The sequence below is a fragment of the Dendrobates tinctorius genome, unplaced genomic scaffold, assembly GCF_039654945.1.
Source record: "Dendrobates tinctorius isolate UK_male_01 unplaced genomic scaffold, ASM3965494v1 ptg000036l, whole genome shotgun sequence".
In the NCBI taxonomy this organism is placed as follows: Eukaryota; Metazoa; Chordata; class Amphibia; order Anura; family Dendrobatidae; genus Dendrobates; species Dendrobates tinctorius.
This window is the reverse complement of record NW_027361704.1, coordinates 12,166,704-12,184,701: the sequence shown is the minus strand read 5'-3', so window position 1 is coordinate 12,184,701 and position 17,998 is coordinate 12,166,704. Positions and strand designations below refer to the sequence as shown.

The 17,998-nt window shown below is 44.5% G+C and overlaps 1 long non-coding RNA gene across 1 annotated transcript; it reads left to right on the top strand.

The window, feature by feature from the left end:
- Positions 1-4,065: 4,065 nt before the first annotated feature.
- Positions 4,066-7,497, top strand: LOC141087882 (uncharacterized). Its single transcript, XR_012231752.1, has 4 exons — positions 4,066-4,325; positions 4,408-4,467; positions 4,563-4,617; positions 4,948-7,497. It is a non-coding gene; the product is annotated as an uncharacterized lncRNA (long non-coding RNA).
- Positions 7,498-17,998: the final 10,501 nt, after the last annotated feature.

The window sequence follows — 17,998 nt, the reverse complement described above, 5'->3', positions numbered from 1 at the left end:
CTCTGACATTCCAAACTGGTTTAGTAAAGCGGAAATTTTAGAACTTTTGTTGAGAAGAAAACTCCCTTTTTCCTCTCTCTGGATTTGTGTTCCCAAATATTATGTCACAATTCCAAGGTCCTCAGTCTCAAAGTGTTGATTGAGAATTTCACCTAGCTTTGTAATTTCCATTTTCATCATGGTAGCTCAGTAAGCTCCCATTTCTGGAGTTGGTGAAGGGACTCCATCTCCTCATTAGCGGCATTTATCCACTTCTGCTTCTCATGAACAGGCAGTTTTTGCATCTGTTGCCATGATTGTAGGTCTGGTTCAGGAAGTGTTCTGACCATAAGAGAATGGCATCTAGCTGGAATACTTTTGTTTAGCCTTTCTGATCTCCTGACTGGAGGTTGACTTGGTTCTTCTGTGTCTTCCTTGGTGGCTTCAGAGCTTATCCACACTTCAGTGTCTTCCTTTTTGGTGTCTGAATTTGGTGATTTGAGATTCTTTTATTGATACAGGTGTAACTTCATGGAATTTTGAGCAATACAGAGATTTCATCAATCACTACGTCTCTTCTGATTGTTACTGTCTTGGTCTCTGGGTGGAGGATTCTGTATCCCTTTTTGAGCTTTGCTATAGCCCACCAGGACTTCTTGCTTTGCATGTGATTCCCACTTATAATGTTTTTCTTTGGGAACATACATAAACGTTTTGCTTCCAAATATCCAGATGTGCTTAAGGTAAGGTTTTTCACAGTTCCATATCTCATATAGAGTATGCACATGTCGGACCAAACCACATTAATCTCTGGGACACAGAACCTGTCTCCTTCCTGAGCAGTATGATGGTGGGACATTCCCATCTTGTTTGTAATTGCGTAGAATTGTTTGTACAGATGAACAGATGAACAAGGCACCTTCAGGAATCTTGAAATTGTACCCAAGGATGAGCCAGGCGTGTGCAAGTCCACTCTTCCTGATATCTTGGTTGATTTCTTGAGACTTTCTCATGATGCTACACAAAGAAACAGTCTATTTCAGGTGTGCATTAAAATACATCCACAGGTGTGTCTCTAATTAACTAAGATGTTGCCAAAAAAACAATCAGAAGCTTCCAAACAAATGACATCATCATCTGGGCAGTCCAGAATTGTCTAAAGTGATACAGACAAGGCGTGCACTCTGTGGATATGAGGTAGGTGCAAGCTGAACCTGGAACTTAGTCCAGACAGTCATCCAGTGAAGAGAAAACAGCTGCACTCTGGGAAATTATGATTTTCAATGCAAAAAATTTTTTATTATTGAAGACACCACAGGGGAATAGTGCGTTGAGGTAACGTTTCGACCCTATGTTGGGTCTTTTTCAAACCTCACTAGAAGAGACACATACAAAGATAGAGATTAGGATATATACAGTGATAATCACAAAAATGTACAAACTCTGTAGAGGTTTAAACAGATATACATATTTACACAATTACATATTTACACTATATACAAAATCATCATATACAGGATCGTTGTGTGTAAAATCATTATAGAACAAAATTGTACAAATCAATCAGTTAGCCCATAGGATGTTGGAGTGAGATCCAGTTATATATTGATTGAAGCAGCTGTGGAGCTGGGTTACGGCGAGGCCGGCATAATGGAGCAAATCACATAAATGCAACATAATCAGGCAGTGCAAGCATGGAGACTGACCTTAAAGCACGAGAGAAAAAGAAGCAATCACGGCAGAATGAATGTGCAGGAGGGGCTGAAAAAGGAGGAAACCAACAAAAGGTTTGGACCAGTATAGGACACTGCTGTAGGGAAAAGAAAGGGGGTAGGAGGGACAGAGAAGAGGCATACCTAAAGTGCCATATGTAGAAGTCCGGTCTGGCAGAGACCAGGCAGAGGTCCTAAGATGAGCTGAGGGGACAGGTAATGCAAGAGTTAACAGCATGAAAGCATTCTCAAGTGCCTCACAGTGCAGCACTGCTGCAGGACATACCTGGAAGTGTGGGGCACCAAGCGCCGTCTGTGGTGTAGTGTGCAGGCATTGGTGGTCAGTGGGTTAAAGTAGTCTGGAGACCGGAAGTCAGTGGGAGTGTCTGAGGTGTGCTACTGTGTGGGAAACATCAGTGGTGTATACTGACGGGAGGCTTGTAGTGCTGTTGGTGGGGGCGCCTGCGCTGTGTGCTGAAGGTAGAAACTACAAGGAGAAGACAAGACATAAACAAAAGTGTGCCTGGCGTCTGCGTAGTAGCACTGGGGGAAGGGGGAGAGAAAGAGGAAGGAGTCAGGCTGAGCCATGGAGAAAGGTGGATGAGGAGAGAGGAGTGAAGGAGGGCATAACACAAGGAGGGAGAAGAGATGGAGCAAAAGTAATAGAGGAGTGGGAGGAGAACATTAAAAGAAGGAATTAATGAATGAGGAAAAAAATGGATCAAAGGGATTGACAAGGAAATAAAATAGAATGTAATAAATCTGAAAAAATGATAAATGAAAAACGGGAAATAAAAATGAAAAATTGCTGAAGAAACTGAAAGAAACAAAAAAAAAAATGAAGAAAAAAAATAAAAAATAAATTAATAATAACCAAAAATTGAAATGGTAATAGGACAAATGGGAGAAAAAAAAAAAAATGGGATTAGAAAAATATCAGTACTTACCCTGATGGGTGTAAAATGTAAAGGTCAAGGCGCCTGAAAAATTAGGGAGAGTTAGTGTACAGAGGAAGCGAAGGTCAGCATGCTATACACAGACCTGCGAATATAAATGTCACATTTTACGTATGCAAAAGAATCAGACGACAAGCAGGCAAGCAAGAAACCAGTGCTATTACTTATTTAAGAACCATATCTAGTTCCCTGTTAAGGCCCTTGGGAGATAAGGTCTGTAAGGTATAAATCCAAAAGGATTCCCTTTCTCTTAGGCGTTTAATGTGGTCACCACCCCATCGTGATTTTTCGACCTGTTCCAATATTTGGAAGCGTAATTGAGAAACCGAGTGGTTAGTGGCTATGAAGTGATGGGGAAGAGGAAGCCATGTCTTTTTGCATCTAATGGTCGATTTGTGGCTTGCTATACGGTCACGGATGTGTTGTGTCGTTTCACCGACATAAAGTAAACCACATGGGCATTTTACCACGTATACAACGTTGTTGGACTCACAGGTGAAGAAACCTTTTATGGTATACTGTTTGCCAGAATGTGGGTAGGTGATAGTGCTAGATTTAATAACATTCGAGCAGCATGCACATCCCAAACAGGGAAATGTGCCATTTCTCTCAGTGTTGAGGAAAGTTTGTCTGGGGACCCGGGTAAAACTGCCCAAGTCGGCTTTAACGATCCTGTCTCGAATATTGTGAGGTCTTCTTTTGCACATTAATGGTGGAGTCTTAAATGCCTCGACCAGCGGATATGACCATGCAAGCATTGGCCAGTGTTTTTGGATGAGGTTATAGACTTTAGGCATGATGGGGTGGTGGGTGTGGACGAAGGGAATACGTTCAGGTTTGGATTGAACAGATTGTTCAGGTACCGGGTTGAGAGCCAAAGTTTTTTCTTTATTGAGGAGATTTTGAGGGTAATGGCGAGCCGAAAATTTTTTTGACATTTTATCGAGACGTTCCGGCAGAAGCTGTGGGTTTGATACTATGCGTGTCACACATTTAAACTGTGAGCGGGGCAAGCTATGTTTGATGGAAGTAGGATGGCAACTGTCGTAGTGGAGTAAACTGTTGGAGTCAGTGGGCTTTGAAAAGATGTCAGTGGAGAGGTGACCACTGGCTTCTCTTATGACAAAGGTGTCAAGAATTTCTTAAGCAATTTTTCATTTTTATTTCCCCTTTTTCATTTATCATTTTTTCAGATTTATTACATTCTATTTTATTTTCTTGTCAATCCCTTTGATCCATTTCATCCATTTTTTTCCTCATTCATTAATTCCTTCTTTTAATGTTCTCCTCCCACTCCTCTATTACTTTTGCTCCATCTCTTCTCCCTCCTTGTGTTATGCCCTCCTTCACTCCTCTCTCCTCATCCACCTTTCTCCATGGCTCAGCCTGACTCCTTCCTCTTTCTCTCCCCCTTCCCCCAGTGCTACTACGCAGACGCCAGGCACACTTTTGTTTATGTCTTGTCTTCTCCTTGTAGTTTCTACCTTCAGCACACAGCGCAGGCGCCCCCACCAACAGCACTACAAGCCTCCCCTCAGTATACACCACTGATGTTTCCCACACAGTAGCACACCTCAGACACTCCCACTGACTTCCGGTCTCCAGACTACTTTAACCCACTGACCACCAATGCCTGCACACTACACCACAGACAGCGCTTGGTGCCCCACGCTTCCAGGTATGTCCTGCAGCAGTGCTGCACTGTGAGGCACTTGAGAATGCTTTCATGCTGTTAACTCTTGCATTACCTGTCCCCTCAGCTCATCTTAGGACCTCTGCCTGGTCCCTGCCAGACCGGACTTCTACATATGGCACTTTAGGTATGCCTCTTCTCTGTCCCTCCTACCCCCTTTCTTTTCCCTACTGCAGTGTCCTATACTGGTCCAAACCTTTTGTTGGTTTCCTCCTTTTTCAGCCCCTCCTGCACATTCATTCTGCCGTGATTGCTTCTTTTTCTCTCGTGCTTTAAGGTCAGTCTCCATGCTTGCACTGCCTGATTATGTTGCATTTATGTGATTTGCTCCATTATGCCGGCCTCGCCGTAACCCAGCTCCATGGCTGCTTCAATCAATATTTACTGGATCTCACTCCAACATCCTATGGGCTAACTGATTGATTTGTACAATTTTGTTCTATAATGATTTTGCACACAACGATCCTGTATATGATGATTTTGTATATAGTGTAAATATGTAATTGTGTAAATATGTATATCTGTTTAAACCTCTACAGAGTTTGTACATTTTTGTGATTATCACTGTATATATCCTAATCTCTATCTTTGTATGTGTCTCTTCTAGTGAGGTTTGAAAAAGACCCGACATAGGGTCGAAACGTTACCTCAACGCACTATTCCCCTGTGGTGTCTTCAATAATAAAAAATTTTTTGCATTGAAAATCAAAATTTCCCAGAGTGCAGCTGTTTTCTCTTAACAGAATTGTCTAAAGGCAGAGGCGTATCTAGGCTTTCTGGCACCCGGGGCAAGAATTTGGTCCGGCGCCCCCCCAAGTACATATGCGACTTGCACACTTAGCCATGTACCCACGAGCTGCTTTCCCTAATGCTCTCAGTGCTCAGTAAAAAAACTGAGAGAAGCAGGAAGAGAAGCTCGTTGTCACAAGACCATAACTATGAAAATCGCATATGAGTGAAGTGTCCATGTGATGACAATGGAATCTGCAGAGCTGAATCCTGACATTGCAGCTTCTGAATTCTCACAAAGAACGCACTGCACACTTTTAGGATTCTCCCTTGCCGATGTACAATCATGTCAGCACAAGTCAGCACTCCGACTAGATGTGCCCGGCCTCGCTCTGTTCATTTTCATTGAGTGAGGCCACACATGTCTAGTCAGCATGTGACCGTATGTATGTAAATTACCGGCACAAGAGAATCCTAACAGCGATAAGTGAGCATTGTGAGAATTCAGAAGTCTGCAGTCACATAGAATGTCTGCAGACTCAGCACAAACCTGGACAACCTCTTTAATGTTCCTAACATAAATAAAAACTTGAGAATTAGTCAGTATCACAAATAACATTTACATCCAGGTACCTTAAGATGACATAATCTCTGGAGTCGTTCTCCTTCTTTTCATCTTCTTGTCCAGTCCCCATGATGAGTTTTCTCATCACCAGCCGTCTCTGCAGACTTCCATCTTCTCCGGTCTTCTGCAGCAAATCGCCACACGATCCCCTTAAAGATAGAAGTGTCATTATAATGCCCCTAAATACAAATATCTGCAATATATCATCGCCTCACACTATTCCCCTCCTTCCTCATACTGTCTCCTCTAACATCCCTCCTGTTCACCATACTGTCTCATATATTTACCCCCTCACGCTTTATACTGTCTGCTCACACATACCCCCGACTCCCCATACTGTATCTGCACACATCCCATCACCCTCACTCACCATACTGTGTCCACATACATTAACCCGTTCGCTCCCCATACTGTCTGCACCCATCATACTGTGTCTGCACCAATACCCCATACTGTTTCCTCATACATACTTTTCATTTTGTGTCCTCAAATCTCCCCACACATTAAATCCCCCCATCCCCACTCCAAATCCCCCCACACACATTAAATCCCCCATCCACACTCCAAATCCCCCACACATTAAATCCCCCATCAACACTTCAAATCCCCCACACATTAAATAACCCCCATCCACACTCCAAATCCCTCACACACATTAAATAACCCCCCATCCCCACACACATTATATACCCCCCATCCCCACTCCAAATCCCCCCACACACATTAAATCCCCCATCCACACTCCAAATCCCTCCCACACATTAAATAGCCCCCCATCCCCACTCCAAATCCCCCCACACACATTAAATAACCCCCATCCACACTCCAAATCCCTCACACATTAAATAACCTCCATCCCCACTTCAAATCCCCACACACACACACATTATATAACCCCCATCACCACTCCAAATCCCCCCACACATTAAATAACCCCCATCCCCACTCCAAATACCCCCACACTTTAACCCCATCCCCACTCATTAACCCCCACACACATTAACCCTCATCCCCACTCATTAATGCCCCCACACATTAACCCCCATCCCCATTCATTAACCCCCCCACACATTAACCCTTATCTCCACCCATTAACCCCCATCCCCACTCATTAACCCCCATCCCCACTCATTAACACCTCCACACATTAACCTCCATCCCCATTCATTAACCTCCATCCCCACTCATTAACCCCCAATCCCCACTCATTAACCCCATCCCCATTCATTAACCCCCCACACATTAACCCCATCCCCACTCATTAATGCCCCCACACATTAACCTCCATCCCCACACATTAACCCCCATGCCCTCTACAAATCCCCCCACACATTAACCCCCATCTCCCATTTTCGGTGGTTCTTCAGCTCCACAGTGGAGCACACTTACCACCAGGGCTCTCTCTGGGCGCCGGGGAGTGACGTCAGCAGTGTGATCACATGACCTGATCACGCTGCTAACATCGCTCTGACCCGGCGTTCAGAGCTGCAATTGCACTGGCCTCTGTATAGACGCCAGTACAATTGTTCCCTGGGAGCCGACACGCGCTCCTCATCTGCGCCGGCTGTCAGCTTGACAGCTGACACAGAGAACCGCTGACTCTCAGGCGGGGGGCAGCAGAATGCAGCTGCCAGGGAGGACACTGCGGACAGCTGCATTAGGCGGCCCTGCGCCCACCTGTTGCTTGCGCCCGGGGCAAATGCCTCGGCTGCCCCCCTAGATACGCCGCTGTCTAAAGACATAGTAATCTTAGTGTATATAAACTTTTGACATTGCAGTAAGTAATAAAAATGCCTTAAACCACTCTCTCTCATTATTTTGGCATTTGGCTGTGTGTGTGTGTGTGTGTGTGTGTGTGTGTATATATATAATACAGCTCTGGCAAAAATTAAGAGACCACCACATCAAAATCCTGTCATGGGCAGCCCACTCTCCAGACCTGAACCCCATTGAAAACCTCTGGAATATAATCAAGAGGATGATGGATAGTCACAAGCCATCAAAGAAGAACTGCTTAAATTTTTTGCGCCAGAAGCAGTGTGAAAGACTGGTGGAAAGCATGCAAGCTGTTTTCATGGTTCATGAAAAATCATGGTTATTCCACAAAATATTGATTTCAGAGCACTTTCTGATTTAAAACATTAGTATTGTTGTTTCTAAATGATTATGAACTTGTTTTCTTTGCATTATTTGAGGTCTGAAAGCACTGTTGTTTTTTTTTTTGGACCATTTTTCTTTGTCAGAAAAAAAATACAAAATTTATTGCTTAGAAATTCGGAGACATGTTGTCAGAAGTTTATAGACTAAAAGAACCATTTACATTTTATTCAAAAATATACCTATAAAGAGAAAAATCAAACTGAACATTGAAAGTGGTCTCTTAATTTTTGCCAGAGCTGTGTGTGTGTGTGTGTATACATATATAATTTATTCAGGTGCATCTCACAAAATTAGAAGATCATCGAAAAGTTAATTTATTTCAGTTCTTCAATACAAAAGGTGAAATTCATATTATAGAGTCATTATTATTATTTATTTATATAGCACCATTAATTCCATGGTGCTGTACATGAGAAGGGGGTTACATACAAAGTTATAGATATCATTAACAGTAAAGAAATTTACTATGACAGACTGGTACAGAGGGGTGAGGACCCTGTCCTTGCGGACTTACATTCCATGGGATAGTGGGGAAGAGACAGAAGGTCGGGGGTGCAGCAGCTCTGGTGGTTTTGAGGCGGCAGCTCGGGTGGTGGTGAGGTGGCAGAATGGTTATTGCAGGCTGTAAGCTTTCCTGAAAAGATGGGTTTTCAGGTTCCGTTTGAAGGATCCGAGGGTGGTGGATAATCGGACGCGTTGAGGCATGGAATTCCAGAGGATAGGGGATAGTCAGGAGAAATCTTGGAGGCGGTTGTGTGAGGAATGAATAAGTGTGGAGGAAAGTAGGAGGTCTTGGGAGGATCAAAGATTACGTGAGGGAAGATATTGGGAGATTAGTTCAGAGACATAGGGAGGGGATAGGTTGTGGATGGCTTTGTAGGTCAGTGTTAGTAGTTTGAACTGGATTTGTTGGGGAATTGTGAGCCAGTGGAGGGATTTGCAGAGGGGAGAGACAGGGGAGTAGCGAGGAGAGAGGTGGATTAGTCAGGCAGCAGAGTTGAGGACAGACTGGAGTGGTGCAAGAGAGTTAGCAGGGAGGTCAAAGAGGAGAGTGTTGCAGTAGTCAAGATGGGAGATGATGAGGGCATGTACAAGAGTTTTAGAAGATGGAGGGCTGAGGAATGGACGGATCCAGGAAATAATTTTGAGTTGGAGGTGACAGGCGGTGGCAAGAGCTTGGATGTGTGGTTTGAAGGACAGGGCAGAGTCGAGGGTTACTCTTAGGCAGCGGATTTCAGGTGCAGGAGAGAGCTTGATGCCGTTTACCATAATAGATAGATCAGGTAGGGAAGATGCGTGAGATGGTGGAAAGATAATGAGTTCAGTTTTGTCTACATTGAGTTTTAGGAAGCGAGAGGTGAAAAAGCAGAATATGGCTGATTGACACTTTGGGATTCAGGACAGCAGAAAGGTGACATCTGGGCCAGAGAGGTAGATCTGAGTGTCGTCTGCATACAGGTGGTACTGGAATCCATAGAACATCATGAATTGTCCAAGGCCAAGAGTATAGATGAAAAAAGTAGGGGCCCCAGGTTAGAGCCTTGGGGGGACTCCAACAGAGAGAGGGCGGGATGAGGAGGTAATGGAGTGGAAAATGCTGAATGTGCAGTCAGAAAGGTATGAGGCAATCCAGGACAGGGCAAGGTCTTTGATGCCAAGAGAAGAGAGAATCTGTAGCAGTGGGCAGTGGTCAACTGTGTCGAAGGCAGAGGACAGCTCGAGAAGGAGAAGCATGGAGAATTGTCTGTTAGCTTTGGCTGTCAGTAAGTCATTAGTAATTTTGGTCAGGGCAGTTTCAGTGGAGTGGTGGGGGCAGAAGCCAGATTGGAGGATGTCAATGGGGGAGTTAGAGGAGAGGTGGGAGGAAAGTTGAGCATGAACATGCTGTTCAAGGAGTTTGGAAGCAAACAGGAGCAGTGATATGGGGTGATAGCTGGGCGTAGCAGTTGGGTCAAGGTTTGATTTTTTTTTGAGGATGGGTGTGATGGTTGCATGTTTGATGGCAGAGGGGAAGGTACCAGAAGATAGAGATAGGTTGAAGAGATGGGTTGTGGCTGGATGATCATGTTAGTGACATTGGGGAGCAGGTGGGAAGGGTTGGGGTCAAGTGTACAGATGGTGAGGTGTGATTTGGAAAGGAGATGAGTAAGCTCTCCTTCAGTGATGTCATTACAAACCGAGTGATCTATTTCAAGAGTTTATTTCTGTTAATGTTGATGATTATGGCTTACAGTCGATGAAAACCCAAAAGTCAATTTCTCAGTAAATTGGAATACTTTATAACATCAGCTTGAAAAAATGATTTTATCCCCTTCTTGACCGGAGCTTTTTTTTCGATTTTTCGTTTTTCGCTCCCCTTCTTTCCAGAGCCATAACTTTTTTTTTAATTTTTCTGTCAATATGACCGTGTGAGGTCTTACTTTTTGTGTGAAGAGTTGTAATTTTGAAAGAGACCATTGGTTTTACCTTGTTCTGTACTCAAAAACAGGAAAAAAATTCCAAGTGTGGTGAAGTTGCAAAAAAAATGCAATCCCACACTTGTTTTTTTCTTGGCTTTTTTGCTAGGTTCACTTAAAGCTAAACCTAACGCTGACCTGCCATTATGATTCTCCAGATCATTACGAGTTCATAGACATCAAACATGTCTAGGTTCTTTTTTATCTAAGTGGTGAAAAAAAATTCCAAAGTTTGCTGAAAAAGAAAAATTGCGCCATTTTCCGAGACCCGTAGCATCTCCATTTTTCGTGATCTCAGGTTGAGTGCAGTCTTATTTTTTGCGTGCCTAGCTGACGTTTAATGATTCCACTTTTGTGCAGATATGTTCTTTTGATTGCCCATTACTACAATAACAATGCAATGCCTCAGCAACAAAAAAAATATAATCCTGGTGTTTTGATTTTTTTACTGCTACGCCGTTTAGTGATCAGGTTAATACTTTCTTTATTGATCGGGCGATTCAGAATGCGGCGATACCAAATATGTGCAGGTTTGTTTTTTTATTGTTTTATTTTGATTGGAGTGAAAGGGGGTGATTTGAACTTTTATATCTTTTATATTTGTAAATTTTTTTTTTTTTTTTATTTTTTTTTACTTTTGGCATGCTTCAATAGCCTCTGCTACATAGAGGTGATGCTCAGATCACCTCTATGCAGCAGAATTACAGGCTTGCTATGAGCGCCGACCACAGGGTGCACGTATTTCCAGACCGGCGTCCGGGAGTGCATTTAAATGCCCACTGTCAGAGTTTGGCAGCGGCATTTAACTACTTTATAGGCATGGGCAGATCGCGATTCTGCTCGCGCTTATTGCAGGCTCATGTCCACCGGAGCCCACCTAAAAGCGGGGGGTACTGCCAGCTGACGTACTATTCCGTCAGCTGGCAGTAAGGGGTTAAAATTCAAAATATTGGCGTACTGAAATGTATGTTCCATGAATGCACTCAATACTTGGTCGGTCTCCTTTTGCATTAATTACTGCATCAATGCGGCATTGCATTGAGGCGATCAGTCTATGGCACTGCTGAGGTGTTATGAAAGTACAGGTTGCTTTGATAGCAGCCTTCAGCTCATCTGCATTGTTGGGTCTGGTGTCTCTCATCTTCCTCTTGACAATATCCCATAGGTTCTCTATGGTGTTAAGGTCAGACAAGTTTGCTGTCCAATCAAGAAGTGATACTGTTGTTTTTAACCCCTTTATGCCCAAGGGTGGTTTGCATGTTAGTGCCCGGGCCAATTTTTACAATTCTGACCACTGCCCATTTATGAGGTAATAACTCTGGAACGCTTCCATGGATCCCGGTAATTCTGACACTGTTTTCTCATGACATATTGTACTTCATGTTAGTAGTAAAATTTCATCCATATAACTTGCGTTTATTTGTGAAAAAAAAACAGAAATTTGGCGAAAATTTTTGAAAATTTCGCAATTTTCCAACTTTGAATTTTTATGCTCTTAAATCACACAGATATGGCACTCAAAAAAACTTAAGTAACATTCCCACATGTTTGCTTTAAATCAGCACAATTTGGGAACCAAAATTTTTTTCTGTTAGGAAGTTATAAGGGTTAAAAGTTGACCAGCGATTTCTCATTTTTACAACACCATTTTATTTTTAGGGACGACATCACATTTGAAGCCACTTTGAGGGCTCTATATGACAGAAAATACCCAAAAGTGTCATCATTCTGAAAACTGCACCCCTCAAGGTGCTCAAAACCAGATTCAAGAAGTTTATTAACCCTTTAGGTGCTTCACAGGAATTTTTTGAATGTTTAAAAAAAAATGAACAAGTCAAAGGAGCGCCGTTTGACTTTTTCACTGCAAAATTGGCTAGAATTCAGATCGGATGCCATGTCAAGTTTAGAGAGCTCCTGATGTGCCTAAACAGTGGAAACCCCCCACAAGTGACCCCATTTTGGAAACTAGACCCCCCAAGGAACTTATCTAGATGTGTGGTGAGAACTTTGAACCCACAAGGGCTTCACGGAAGTTTATAACGTACAGCTGTACAATTAAAAAATCATATTTTTTCCACAATAATGATCTTTTCACCCCCAATTTTTATTTTTCCAAGAGTAACAGTACCCCAAAAGTTATTGTGCAATTTGTCCTGAGTATGCTGATACCCCATATGTGGAGGTAAACCACTATATGAGCGCATGGCAGAGCTCGGAAGGGTAGCAGTTTGACTTTTTTGGCTGGAGTTGAGATCTGACGCCGTGTTGCATTTGGAAAGCCACTGATGTGCCAAAACAGTGGAAACTCCTAAATTCTAACTCCAACCCTATCCCCAACACACCCCTAGCCCTAATGGGAAAATGGAAATAAATACGTTTTTTTTTTATTATTTTTCTCTAACTAAGGGGGTGATAACGGGGGGTTTGATTTACTATTTATGGCAGGTTTTTATTTTTGGCAGCTGTCATACGCTAAAAAACGCTTTTTATTGTAAAATAGTTTATGCATCACCACATTTTGAGAGCTATAATTTTTCCATATTTTGATCCACCGAGTCATGTAAGGTCTTATTTTTTGCGGGACGAGTTGACGTTTCTATTGGTAACATTTTCAGGCATGTGACATTTTTTGATCGCTTTTTATTCCGATTATTGGGACGCAGAATGAACAAGAAACAGAATTTTTTTTGGTGGGTGCGTTAACACCGTTCCGCGTGTGGTAAAATTAATAAAGCAGTTTTATTCTTCGGGTCAATATGGTTACAGCGATACCACATTTATGTCTTTTTTATGATTTGGTGCTTTTATGCAATGAAAACAATTTTATATAAAAAATAATTATTTTTGCATCGCTTTATTCTGCGAGCTATAACTTTTGTTTTTTCGCTGATGACGCTGTGTTGTGGCTCGTTTTTTGCGAGACAAGATAACGTTTCAGCGGTACCATGGTTATTTATATCTGTCTTTTTGATCGCGCGTTATTGCACTTTTTGTTCGGCGGTATGATGATAAAGCTTTATTTTTTGCTTCGTTTTTTATCTTTATTTTTTAAGAGGTTCAATAAAGGGGTTAACTAGTGGGACAGTTTTATAGGGCGGGTCGTTACGGATGCGGCGATACTAAATATGTGTACTTTTATTTTATTTTTTTTATTTTCAAAAAATGAATTTATTAGTGAATATTTCTTTTTTATTTATTTTAACGATTTTTTTATAGATTATTTTTACACTTTTTTTTTTTTTTTTTTTTTTTTTTTTACTTTATTGCATTGTCCCAGAGGGGACATCACTGTCATGTGACAGATCGCTGTGACAGATCGGCGATATGCCACAGGCGCCACACAGGCTTCCTCATGAGGAAGCCGCCACCCTACAGGCCCCCCGAAGGTCCCCGCCACCATTTTGGATCCGGGGACCTGCAGGGATGGAGGCCCCCGAAGCAGCGCTGCACATCGCGCTGCTGCGGGGTTCTCAGGGGAGCACGGAGGGAGCCCCATCCCTGCCGATGCTTCCCTAAACCCTCGGTACACTGCGATAGTGTTTGATCACAGTGCGTCAGGGTTAACGTGTCGGGGGTGGTCTGTGACCACCCCTGACACATAGTGCCGGGTGTCAGCTGTGATAATCAGCTGCCACCCGGCCGCGATCAGCTGCACTCCCCCGTGAGCGCAGCTGATCGCGCTAGACGTACTATTCCATCCTTGGGACTTAGGTCCCAGGTCACATGGACGGAATAGTACATCTAATGTAGGAAAGGGGTTAAACCTGGTATTGGCAGTGTGGACAGGTGTCAATTCCTGCTGGAGAATGAAATTTCCATCTCCAGTAAGCTTGTCGGCAGAGCAAAGCATGACGTGCTCTAAAATTTCCTGGTAGACGGCTGCGCTGACTTTGGTCTTGATAAAAAACACAGACCTACACCAGCAGACGATATGGCTCCCAAAACCATCATTGATTGTGGATACTTCACACTAGACCTTGAAAATCAAAGTCCCAGAGTCTGGAGAAAGAGTGGAGAGGCACAAAATCCAAGCTGCTTAAAGTCTAGTGTGAAGTTTCCACAATCACTGATGGTTTGAGGAGCCATGTCATCTGCTAGTATAGGTACACTGTGTTTTATCAAGTCCAAAGTCAGCACGGCTGTCTACCAGGAAATTTTAGAGCACTTCATGCTTCCCTCTGTCGACAAGCTTTTTGGAGTTGGAAATTTCAGGACTTCAGTACTTGGAACCTGTCCACACTGCCAAAAGTATCAATATCTGGTTTAAAAACAACAGTATCTCTGTGCTTGATTGGCCAGCAAATTCACTTGACCTTAACCCCATAGATTCTCTATGGGGTATTGCAAGGAGGAAGATGAGAGACAACAGACCCAACAATGCAGATGAGCTGAAAGCTGCTATCAAAGCAACCTGGGCTTTCATAACACCTTATTAGAGCCATAGGCTGATCGCCTCCATGCCATGCCACACTGATGTAGTGATTGATGCCAAAGGAGCCCCGACCAAGAATTGAGTGCATTTACTGAATATGCATATCAGTAGGCCAACATTTCAGATTTTAAAATCATTTTTCAAGCTGGTGTTATTGTGGTGCCCCTGAGGCTTCAGTCGCCACAGAGGTACTGCACCTTCTCCTAAGGTGTAGTGCCCCACCATCCAGGTAAGGTGGGAACTCCTGACCATGCTCCACACCTGCATTCCACACACAGGATAGTTCAGTAGGGCCACCTAACAGCTTTATGCTGGGGGTTAGCAGGGTTCCACGAGGGGTGCTCTGCTGTTTCGTAACACGAGATGTGCTGGGAGGCGGGTGGAGAGAGATGATACAAAAGAGTGGGAAGAGTGAAAGTTAGTAGTCAGTTGGTTAGAGGAGAGAGAAGAGAGAAGATGGGTGTCTGAGGGACGTGCTGCAGCAGGTCCCAGTGATCTGGGCTGCTGGCACGAGAAAGACCAGAGAAAGAGACTGATATAATTGATAACCTAACCTTCCATAAGAGAGAGAGAGAACAGATCGGAACGAAGGAGAACAGAAGGACGGTGGGAAGCAGGTTGAGAAAGAGAGAGAACCCCTCCAGTCCAGAGAGCGCAAAGGCCGGGGCCCGGTCCCCGAGGTTGATTGGATCTTTATATCCGGCAACAGACAAAAGAGGAGTAGTGAGCCGCTAACGCCTTGCTCCCATCATAGACTTGGGACACAGCAGCAACTGAATAGAGAGCCAGGATGCAGTGTGGAGTCCCCGAAGCAGGCTACAGCTGTCTGTCATACAAGTAAAGACTAGGAACACCTAGAGAGAGGCATTCCAGGGTAACTAAGTACTGGAGTGCTTCGCATCTAAAGGCGCATTGGAGGAGTCGTTCAGTAAGGTACATGTTGGCGGAGTGTGGAAGGGAGAATCCTATCCTGCCTGGAGGTTGGCTGGAGCCCTGACCTGGAGAACACAGTACGGAGGCAGGCAGTTGTGTGAACTGCAAACAGTGAGTAAAATTTTGGAACCGCATACTCTGGTGTCCTCCAGTTATTCCAGCACCACTACATCTGGGTACCAGCCTCCATACCATTCTGCGCCTCTCCTCATCCATTGCACCTATACTGCCCTGGGACTACAGCTCCACCTGTGGGGAGCTATACCATCTTTGCTGCACCACACCATCAGTCCCAGCGGATCTGCATGCAGCATTGGCTTTCCATCTTACTTGCCAAACACCACAGGTGGTGTCACGAACTATTCCTATAAACTTTAACACCATTAACATCCCCGCCATTGATATTGGGCGCCCAGGGCCACGGACCGGTTCACCGCTGCTGTGACACGTTCCTGCCTTGACACCGGCCCGGTACCGAGTACCCCCGCTGCCCTGGGTGTGCGAGGGTGACCCAATTTTGGGGTCACGAACAGGATGACGAGACCCGATGCCATCGGGTTCTGTGTGCCTTGGATTTACAATTTTTGAAAATGTGCAAAAGACCAAATTTAATAGACGTAAAATGGACATTAGAAATGGCCGCTGGCGCGGAGAAGAAGGGCGTGAAGAGATGGGAGGTCCTAAGAAAAGACTACGAAGAGTCTTGTGTCGTCCCTGCCTGAATTACTATGTGACCGATGCATGGCCCACCCCCCGAGGGGTTCGTATACTGGCTTGGTATGGAGGCGCGGGAAGAAGATGCCGCCCCCCGGAAGGAGGGGCAGAGAAAGCCAGTGGCGAGCAGAAGGGCGGAGCAAGAAGAAGAACGCCATCTTGGAGAGTGAGGGAAGGAGGCCTGCGGAGCGCGGGGAAGCGGATCTCCCCGGCGCCATGGCTGACGGCTCCAACCCTGAAACTGGCACAATTTGCCGGCAGCTACAGGATAAGATCATGGAACTGACTACCCATCTGCAGCTAAAAAGAGAAGCGCTGGAGAGGCTGAGACGGCAGCGCGTCCCTGGGGGGCTTACATCAGCGGTTCCTGCTCCACCGGTACCCACCTCTGTGGCACCGGACCTTTCCTGGACAGACCTTCCGGAGCTTGGAGCAGCTGCCTTGCCATCAGCGGCATACTCCGTTCCTTCTTTGCCGCTTATACAGGAGGAGTTGTTCGCAGCCCAGGGAGCTGAAGCAGAGGGAGAGAAACTCCTGCCCGGACCTGGCGCGGCTGTGCAGGTCCCGCCAGCGACCCCCGTGGACCCGGAGCTGCTGCTGGCCCCACCGCTGTCCCCGGTGTCTCGCCGGGCAGCACCCATTGCCATCACGCCTGCACCGGAACACAGGCCGCACCGTTGGAAACTCCCAGGTATTTACCCCCACCTTCCTAATGGGTTGATGAGGAGGAGGAGGACCATGCTGGTGGGAGTACGGTTGGAGCCGGCATGCCCGATCCGACATCAACAGGTCAGAGGGGGATCTGGATCGTTTTGGGACGGTGATTTTGGGATTCCTTTACTGCCAAATCCCCAGGCAGTTGCTCACCAGCACCAACACACTGCAGAAGCCTTAGGAGCTCGACCTCGTACCAGACAAGACCCCATAACAAGGAACCAGAGTCAAGATGAGAACAGTTTCAGTTCAGCTTCCAGAACCCCAGGAGGGGACCACAACTGAAATTTACATTTACCAGATCTCGTTACCCAGGAGGGTTTTTTTGTTGCACCAGTTGTGCCTTTTTGCTATCATGTTTTTCCGGTAGCACTTTTGTTGCCTGTTTCTACAAATGGAACTGTGGAGATCATAGACGCTGATTGATCCAAAAACTTTTATTGTAAATAGTTTGCACCTCTTTAGGTGCCCTTTCTTGGTTTTACATATAGAAAGACTCTTTGCGAAGATAATGTTTTTGCATGGACACTTTTCGAAGAATGATATCTACCTCAAGGGACACTGCAAGAAAGCCTGGCTGGGAGAAGTGTTCAGCACCTTACAAGAATTTTGAATGTTTTATGATAACGTACTTGATAATGTTGTGTCTTGTGAAAAGTAAATGTCTTTTATAGAATATTTGATACAGAGATTTAGAAAAGTTTTGAGATAGAATGTGAGAATTGAATAAAGACTGAAGAATTGAAAGTGACAGGTGACAGGCCAAGAGTAGATGGTCAGTGTCTTGCATCCAGTAGAAGAAGGAAATAAAAAGAGAATAATTAATAGATAATGTACTAAAGAAAATGTGTTGAATAATAGCACTTTGAATTAAGAATTGCACTTAGGTAAATTT